General features: G+C 49.5%; 1 pseudogene; it reads right to left on the reverse strand.

The window, feature by feature from the left end:
* Positions 1-5177: 5177 nt before the first annotated feature.
* LOC119368649 lies at positions 5178-5793 on the reverse strand (annotated as a pseudogene).
* Between the last annotated feature and the right edge of the window lie 4471 nt (positions 5794-10264).

Consider the following 10264-nt stretch of genomic DNA (forward strand, 5'->3'; position numbering starts at 1 on the left):
TGTGCTTAACGGCCATGGCCGGTGAGGACGCGTGGCGCTGGCACGCGCGCTACGGCCACCTGAACTTCGACGCGCTCCGGAAGCTGGCCAAGGACGGCATGGTGCGCGGCATGCCCCTGGTCGAGCACGCCGATCAGGTCTGCGACAGCTGCCTTGTCGGCAAGCAGCGCCGCACCCCGTTCCCCTTGGAGGCGAGCTACAGAGCCGGCGATCGCCTGGATTTGGTCCACGGTGATCTGTGCGGCCCGATCTCGCCACCGACACACAGAGGGAAAAGGTATTTCCTGTTGCTAGTGGATGACAAGTCACGCTACATGTGGATCGTGCTCCTGAGAAGGAAGGACGAGGCACCCGCAGCGATCAAGCGCTGGCAGGCAGGCGTCGAGGTCGAGACCTCCGTCAAGCTGCGCGCACTCCGAACTGACAGGGGCGGCGAGTTCACCTCAACGGAGTTTGGGGAGTACTGTGCTGATCGTGGCGTACGCCGGCAGCTCACTGCCCCGTACCCGCCGCAGCAGAACGGTGTCGTAGAGCGCCGGAACCAGACCGTCGTCGGGACGGCTCGGTGTCTTCTGAAGGCGAAAGGGGTGCCGAACGAGTTTTGGGGGGAGGCGGTGACCACCGCTGTCCACCTGTTAAACTGCGCACCCATGAAGGCGGTGCGCGGCATGACGCCCTATGAAGCCTGGCACGGCGACAAGCCGGCGGTGAGCTACTTCCGCACGTTTGGGTGTGTCGCACACGCCAAGGTGACACGCCCAGGCCTCAAGAAGCTGGATGACCGCAGCCTGCGCACTGTGTTCATCGGGTACGAGCACGGACAGTCCAAGGCGTGGCGCGTCTACGACCCCGTGGGCAAGCGAGTGCACTTCACTCGCGATGCCGTCTTCGACGAGTCGGCGTGCTGGGACTGGCAGACAGCAGCTCCGGGGGAGGGCACTTTCGTCATCGAGTTCGCGCCCACGGTGGCCCTGCCACAGCAGCCGCAGCTGGAAAGGGCGACGCCCGCGACCCCAGCGAGTCCAGACACGCCGGTGCGCACCCACACTCCATTTGGGAGCACGTCGCCGGCGCCCGCGGTGCGCGGAGACGCACCAGGCCACGCCCACACTCCTGATCCTGGCGTGTACAAGGGAAAGGGCGTAGGGGACGGGTACGTCTCACCCCCTTCTGGAGCCACGTCGGACACCGTTTTGGGCACCCGTGAGGCGCCACGTCGCTACCGCGCGGTCGACACCGTCCTTGAGGAAGCTGAGCCGGTGACCCTGGATCCGGCCGAGCTGCTCCTTGTGGCCGGAGAGGAGCCCAATACCTTTGAGGAGGCGGAGCCGCACGCACCCTGGCGGGAGGCTATGCTGGATGAGCTGCAGTCCATCTACGACAACAACACTTGGACACTCACCACGCTCCCGCCGGGCAAACAGGCGATCGGGGTGAAGTAGATGTTCAAGCTCAAGAAGAACTCCGCCGGCGAGATTGTCAAGCACAAGGCGAGGCTTGTTGCCAAGGGATATGCACAGCGCCCGGGCATGCACTATGACGAAGTTTTTGCTCCTGTGGCGCGGCTCGAATCCATGCGGCTGCTGCTCGCGATCGCCGCGCAGGCAGGATGGGAAGTTCACCACCTCGACGTCAAGTCCGCTTTCCTTAATGGAGATCTGCAAGAGGAGGTGTATGTGGTGCAGCCACCGGGATTTGAGCGCGCCGGTGAAGAGGAGAAAGTGCTCCGACTCTCCAAAGCCTTGTACGGGCTCTGTCAGGCGCCGCGTGCATGGGACATCAAGCTGGACGAAACGCTGGTGTCGCTAGGTTTTCAGAGGAGCCCATCCGAACACGCCGTGTACATGCGGTGCGACGGCGAAGAGCGGCTGATGCTGGGCGTCTACGTCGACGATCTCATCGTCACTGGATCGAGTCTAGAGGCCATTGTTCAGTTCAAGCAGCAGATGAAGTCAGTCTTCTCCATGAGTGATCTCGGTTTGCTAAGCTACTACCTCGGCATCGAAGTTCACCAGGGAGACGATGCGATCACCATTAAGCAGGCGAGCTACGCAGCCAAGGTCGTGGACAAGGCTGGGCTAACAGACTGCAACCCGGTGCACATCCCGATGGATCCGCGCCTGAAACTGAGCAAGGAGAGCTCGAACCCGCCGGTGGACAGAAAGCTCTACCGCAGCATCGTGGGCAGTCTCTGTTATCTGGTGCATTCACGACCAGACATCTCCTACGCTATTGGCTTTGTCAGCAGGTTCATGGAGGCGCCCACGACAGAGCACTGGGCGGCAGTGAAACAACTGCTGCGGTATGTGGCAGGTACCCTAAACTTTGGGTGCAGATACAAAAAAGGAGAAGCAGAGCCGCGGCTGGTAGGATACAGTGGCGCGGACTTCGCCGGAGACGTTGATGACAGGAAGAGCACATCCGGTACGTTGTTTGTCTTTGGGGGGAGCGCGATCAGCTGGCAGTCCCAGAAGCAGAAGGTGGTCGCTCTTTCATCCTGCGAAGCCGAGTACATGGCGGCTACTGCAGCCGCGTGCACAGGAGTTTGGCTCCGACGGATGCTTGGCGATTTGCTAGGTGATCCGGGAGGCGCAACTCCACTCCTCATCGACAGCAAATCAGCGATCCAACTCTGCAAGAACCCTGTTTTCCACGACAGAACGAAGCACATTGAGACGCGATTTCATTTCATCCGCGAATGTGTGCAAGACGGGAGGATCGCCGTCGATCACGTCCTCACCGACGAGCAGCTGGCGGACATCATGACCAAGGCACTGCCTCGAGTGAAGTTTCAGGAGCTGTGGGCGAAGCTGGGCATGATCAACATCAGCAACTGATTAAGGGGGAGATTGTCAGTTAACAGTTGCTGAACTTTTCAGTTTCGTCAGTCATAGCTGTAGTTTCTCTGTCAGTCTTCGACGGAGTGTTTTTTCCTTTCAGTTAGCAAATAAGCTGAGCTGCGCCTCGGCCATAGTTTGTTAGGATTCTCCGTGGCTCTGACCCGATCGTGGGATGGCACGAAGTAAACGGTCATGGCCGCATCGCGGGCGACGCGCGGGGAGCGCTGGGATGGCAGCGCTCACGACCCGGACGTGCCCTTGCTTTTCGTTTTGAGTTAGAAGCTTTGTAATCGCTGAATAAGAAGCGGAATAGAGAAGAAAAGCTGCAAGTTGAACGCGGCACAAAACATCTTCGTCTTCCTCTGTCTCTCTCTCGTGAGCTCGAGCTTTAGACCTGACAGGAGTAGCATGTGCCACCACAAGATTGATGACTAATATTCCCAAATTCCAAGGCCATACAACAGTTTGAGAAGCTACAAGAAGGTGTCCAGATTCAGTGCACCCACAGAAGGACATCGTTCAAAATTGAGGCCCCATATGGCTAGTTTCAAACAGGGTCAGATTAGAGCGCCTGAGCCTCTGATAGGACATGGAGATGGAGATACTTTGGGTATAAATAAGTATATTTGGAGTAGCATCATTTGCAGAGGCAGGATGATGACGATGCGGCAGGAGCTCTTCTTCATGCCGTAGGAGTGGTCGTCGTCGTCTCACATGGAGTTTCCCCATTCACACTTCTTGGCTCTCTAGTTTGATGTTCAGTTCAGGTAGGGAGGAGGGTTTTATCCCTGTGGACTTCCTTGTGTTGCTTGTGGTTGCAGGCAGCCTAACTGTACAATAATTTGATTGTATCAAGGCAAATAAAATCTTTGATTGTTTCTCATCTCCTTCGGCCATGTGTGGTTCCAAACTGATTGTACCTTAATTTGTTGTATCAGAACAAATGTATATCAACTGCGCCAACTGTTTTATTTTTTAAGTGAAGTGCGTTATCAACTGCACCAACTGTTCAGCCTCTGGTTGAACTTTGGCTCACGGACGACCAATGTAGGCGTGGGTGGTCAGGCCGGCCAGCATTGCTTCCGCAAGCTAAGGTGGGGCTGCCGCCCACGCGCGCAATGGAGGCTTACTGCACGAACAGCTCGCGGCGCGGCCTGAGTGAGCCGGCCGCACTCGCCAGCGCTGACTTCGCGACCGACACTGCTTGGGTTGTGAGCTAGGCAGCGAGCACTGCGTTTAATTCCGGTCAAGTTGGAACTGAGCAGAAGGTCCAAAGAGTATGGAGATCGAAGTTCTTTGTGGCCACTCGATCCATGTCAACAGATATAAGGCACATATAATCTATCCTGCATATAATCTATCATAAATCTAACGATGCCGATTGCTCAAGAGAAAGTAAGGAACTATATAGTCTCTAAAGATGTGAGCTCTGCTGCGCAAAGGCAGTGTGCATGTACCAATTAACTCCGTATTTAACGTTTGTTGGTACCATAATATGTTTTGGGATGCATGGAATAACATCTACTTTTGCTCATTTTTCAGTTTCTGTTTTCTCTCCCTCTCTCCGAATTCTTAGCAGATGGGATGTATAATGTTGCAACTTGGGCCCAGCAACTCTAACATTTTTCATTTCTTTTTTCCGGACAAATTCAAATGCTTTTCAAAATATTCATATCTTTCAAACCCCAGCTCCAAATCTAACGTGTTTTATATGAAAATCACTCAGAAAATATGTAGATTCCAAATATGCTATTAATTATCTTACTTGTTAATCATTTCTAAAATTATGTTTAAGATGCAACCTTAATTAATACCTTCTTTATACGGGGTGTTTTGGAAAGGCCTATTATATATGTTCCCTGCCCCATATAAATTGAGTAGATATGATAGTTTGATGCTCTCACAGAAGATATTATTGCCATCATAGGGGTTGTTTTTTTATGGCCATAGGGTATGTTGATTCCAACCCGGTACCATATGCTATAGGTTACAATAACACACGCTAAAGGTCACAATAGATACATAATCATCCTCTCTATTTCACACAGTGTGCGATAACCAACCTGTATACAGTGATGTACACGGAACTATTGATGTGAGCTTTACGTAAACAAGTGGCTTAAGATTGATTTTTATATTATTTGAAATAGTTCCCATAAAGATTTCGGGAAACACCTTAAGTACACACACAACACCACTTAGCATGTTGTTGGTTGTATGGCATCATGACACGTTTAAGCGAATTTGCTGATGTCGTCGAGTGTTTGTATGAGGGGTGATTTTTTTTTTCTTGCAACACATGAACATGTTTGCTAGTAATATACATAAAAAGCAAGATGAAGCAAGAAATTCCACCCACATTTATTTCTGATTGGTACAAACTAAAAAGACTCAACTGACACTCTCATACGTAGAAAAACATAACACACTCACATGACACACACAAGCAAATAAAAGCAAGCAAGCAGCAGGTGGACATCGACCGCTTGAAACCAACATTCAAGAAACATAAATATCCAACGAAACTAGAGGTCTTGCATGCACAACGAGCTCACTAGCATGCCTTTTCCCTGACGCACTGCACATTATTCTGGGCACTTTTGCCCTGAGCCTTCCACGCCTTCTTCATCTGGCACATGCACGAGTGGCCTCCAAAGGCTACACAGCAGTCCACTTGAACCTTGGTATTACCCGCCGAAGTAGTCCTGTCGGCAGTGGCAATTTTCATACCTTATCCACAGCTCTCGAAGCACGCATTCACGACATTCTGATCAACACCGTCGCAGACCGGCGCACCGCCGACGGCAGGTACATTCTGGGCCACAGCGACGGCGCACATCAGCGCGACCAGCGCCGCCACGACAGCGAGCCTCGGGAGCATTGCTGCTGCCATGACCAGATCGATGCAAAGATATAGCTGGTCGAAGGTCGATGCACTGACTCACTGCTTATGGCTAGCGTGGGTTGATTTTCTTGTAGAGAAAAGCCAGAAATCCAGAAGCACTGGAACTACTCGGTTCCCACCCCACCACTCCATCTCGCCGCCACCGCTGTTCCGAGGTGCCGATTTAGCGAGGAGTGCTGGGCTACAGATCTGGCCAGATCGGTGGTCTGGACCAGCGTCTCCCGTCGCCACAGATGGACACCGGCGGCGAGGGGAACAGGGCATCAAACCAAGAGATTGTTGGTTTGGTGTCCGATTTGGGGAGGAAACAGAGGGCCGCGGCGCGAGCAGCAAGGGATGCAGAAATTGCAGCAGGACAGGTACGCGACGCGCGGATGCTGCTTGCTCCACGAGCCATGTCGAGGACATCTCAAGAGGAGAGGGATCGGGATTTTCACGCCGGGACAACCACTCACCCCGGGGCTGATTTTGAACTGGGCTTCGGAAGAGGCCTATTCTTCTTCCCGTATTCAGAGGGCGAAGTGGAGGATCTTCAGACCAATGCAGAACTAGGCCCCTACTGGAGTGATGCAGATGGGAGACAAGCTGGATTGCAGCGAACTTGTGCGCGTGCTGAGATTCGTTCTGATGCAGCAGCTGCTTGGTGTGGACTCCAGGAGGCAGATGCAGAGGAGGGTTTGGAAGATCCACCATGGATGACCAGCGAGAGGATTGATAGAAATTTCAAATTTCATCCGGGAATGGAGGGGGAAGGAGAGGATCGAGTCAAAGATGCTGCCAGGTCACCACGAAGACCGGACCCCGTTGTGAGTGAGTGTAGAGAAGAATATGGTGGTGACTTTTACAGCCAGCTTTGGTTAGGTGAGAAGGATAAGACTACCACCTCCGAGAGGGTTTCAGATCAGAGAGGAGCGGCGGCTCAGATCCGCAGGAAGTTCTTGGAGGGCAGGGGTTTGGGGGGTGAAATTTGCCATCCAGCCGAGGAGAGAGGAAGAAGAGTCCACTTGTCCACCAATTCCAACGAATCTGCGTCTGGAGGTCTCAGCTACGCAGTCTCTGTGCCCGAGATCGCATCGGAGGGAGAGGAGATGGGAGAAGGAGGACGAGGAAGGGGGAGAGGTCGTGGGGCTGGCCGAAATCAACAGGCCTTGGAGATTCAGGATGAATTTTAGCAGCATCCGGGAGCACCAGGGATGTTTGGGTTCCCCACACCCATGAATCAACAGTTTGGTTACCCAGGGGCTCCGCCTTGGGGGTTTCCAGGTGCCTACCCCCCTTTCCCTCCCCCTCCAAATTTCCCCATGAACAATCAGTGGGCGCTACCTGGACAGTCTCAGATGCCTGCTGGAGGAAGCCATCATGGAGGAAATCAACAACAACAAGTCTCAAACACAGGGGGTCAGCAGAAGACCCAATCTGGGAAAGAGAAGCAGAAAAAGGGCTTAAACAGGGCTGGATCTAGCAACAATGAAAGAAAAAGCAACGGTGGATTTCACTGAATACAGTCAGGCAATGTGTTTTAATTGCGGCGATCCAGGACATCCGCAAACTGAGTGCAAGAGAGCTAAGCTTTGCTTCATCTGCAAAAGTACAACACATGCTATTGGTGATTGTCCAGTCAGGAGAAGGCCACACCAGATGGCTAAGTTCGTTGGAAGTGTAGCTGCAGGTTTAGGTTTCTATCACATAGAGGTTCCAGATATGGGTCAAAATGCTATTGGTAGCTTTAAGAATTGTGGGGTGGTGTACATTGAATCAGGATAGATCAACAAAGAAGATTTGGCTAAAGAGTTTGCTTTAATCTACAAGACCAATTGGCCTTGGCAGATTAGGCCTTTTGGAAGATGGTCTTACCTGGTGAAATTTCCACCTCACATCTCTATGGATCAGGTAGCTGGGTACCCATGCTTTGGACTGTCCAAAGAAGACATTACAGTTAAAGTAGTTGCTTGGAAGGAGGAACTCATCAAGAATGATAATCTCATTGAGGTCTGGGTTCAACTTAGGAAATTACTACCTAAGTGGTGTGAGTGGTCTTCCCTGGACCAAATCACATCAGTTTTTGGACTGATGGTGGATGTGGACTGGCAATTAATGTTTAAAAGTATGTTTGAGGTGGTTAGGGTGAAAATCCAATGTAGAGATCCATCCAAAATCCCCAATGAAAGGTTGTTTGCTCTAGAAGGTAAGTTAGTGCAGGTTCAGATCACTGTGGAAGTGCCTAAACCTATGGCTGTAGAAATGCAGACAAGTACTGGGCAACAGAATGGGGGAGGAGACACAGACAGAGACAACAACAATGGCATGGAAACTGAAGATAGTTTGAATGGTAATGAGAACACCCAAAGACCACCCTGTAGTGCTGGAGGGAATGAAAGTAGGAATGGAGCTGGAAATGGTAACACCAATGGTCAGAGGAATCACTCTCTATCTGACACATGGACCCCACTAAGTGAGAAAGCTGTGTGGGAAGCATTCCGGAGAGGAGATGAGAAGGAGAGGACATAAACAAGTGAGGATCAGAAGGAGGGAAGTGAAGTAGTGCCTATAGAAGACCCTGAGAGAGAAGTTACTAGATTCCTATTTGTTGAGATGAGTGGGGAACTGGACAAAACTGAAGATTCCATCAGTCTAGTAGAAACAAACCATGAGGAAAATAAGAGGATGGAACAAGTAGTTGAGGAAGAGGAAGAGGAAGTCTACTTACCTGATGACATCATGCCCACCTATGAGGAAGAAGCAGTGATGTTAGAATATAAGAAGAGAAAGACTTCAAAAAAGCAGGGATCCTGGGGACCAGTACAAGCTGCTAGAAAAAGCAACAGAGTGAAAGACAACTTACCCATCATGGAGAAGGCTGAGCTGCTCAAAATGAGGAAAAACTTGGAGATTCCAAAAACAACAGTGGGAGGTATAATTGATACAAACCCTTTTAATGTCTTACCTGTTGAGGAAATAGTAGATATGACAGATTCTCTTGGTGTAGAAATTAGAGAGAATCTAGATCATAGGATCAACAATGCCTCTTTTTCTGTTTTAGATGAAAATGATAGTATGCTTGATGATAGAAGTAGCTGTGGTAGAATGAGAACAACTGATGGTAGGAATAGACAAGGCAAGCACCCTGAGAGAAAAGCTCCAAAATGAGATACATATTTTGGAACATTAGAGGAGTTGCGGCTCTTGGTAGACTCAAATGCATAGAAGATACCATTACTCCTTTAAGACCTGCTTACATAGGTTTCCAAGAGACTAAAAAGGAAACTTTTTCTAATTCCTTCCTTAAGAACCTGTTAGGAAATAGAAATTTTGAATGGAAGTGGCTACCTGCAAATGGTGCTGGTGGTGGTATTTTGGTAGGTGTAGATCTTGATATCTTTAAAGTAATTAGTTGGGAAATCCTTAAATTCTCAGTTAATGTAGTGGTGTGCCAAAAAGATACTGAGATAGTTTCTAGGATTACTACAGTCTATGGACCTGCTTATGAAGAAGGTAAACTAGAATTTATTTCTGAATTGCATCGCAACTTCCTTAACTGGGAGGGACCTGCAATTGTAGGTGGTGATTTCAATCTAGTTAGAAATCAGACTGATAAGAACAATGGTAGAGTAGATTTTAAGTGGGTTGATAAATTTAATTCTTGGATAGATTTTTGGTCTTTAATAGAAATTAATATGTCTGGTAGAATGTATACCTGGGCAAATAACCAGGCAGATCTGATTATGTCCAGGATTGATAGAATTTTTTGTACTACTGAATTTGAAGCTTCTTTTCCTTTAGCTAGTGCTAGGGTACTCCCTAGAATTGGAAGTGACCATACTCCTGTCATATGGGAATCGGGCTGTGGAGAACCAGTGAAGAAAGCGAGCTTTAAATTTGAGAAATGGTGGCTAGCTAGACCTGATTTTAGAGATATTCTGATTAAGGCCTGGAATACTAAGGGTTTTAGCTCAAACCCTGTAGATGTCTGGCAAAGTAAAGTGAGAGCTTTTAGAAGACTTGCTAGAGGCTGGAGTGCCAACCTAGAGGCTTACCTTAGAAACCATAAGAAAGCTCTCATGGCAGAATATGATAGGATAGATGTATAGACAGAAACTAATGGTCTGAATGATATAGATAGAGGTAGAATGAAGGAGATTCTCCATGAACTTGGGGAAATTTGGTGTAAAGAAGAAACTAGTGCTAGACAGAGGTCTAGAGATAGAGATATCTTAGAGGGAGATAGAAACACAGCATATTTTCAAGCTGTGGCTAACCAAAGGAGGAGAAAAAAAGGTGATTTCGATACTAGAGGGACCTGAGGGACCCACGTCTGAACAATCTAAGATGATAAAAATAGCTGTTGATTTCTACAAGAACCTCTTCAAAGCTGAACCAAGGCCTGATATTGCTTTGAAGCAAGACTTTTTCAATACGGATAGAAAGTGTGTATAGAAGACAACATTAAATTAGAGGCCAGGTTCACAGAGGAGGAGATTAGAAAAGCTGTTTTTGATTCATATTCAGATGGGGCTCCTGG

This window comes from Triticum dicoccoides, chromosome 2B (genome assembly GCF_002162155.2).
Source record: "Triticum dicoccoides isolate Atlit2015 ecotype Zavitan chromosome 2B, WEW_v2.0, whole genome shotgun sequence".
Classification (NCBI taxonomy): Eukaryota; Viridiplantae; Streptophyta; class Magnoliopsida; order Poales; family Poaceae; genus Triticum; species Triticum dicoccoides.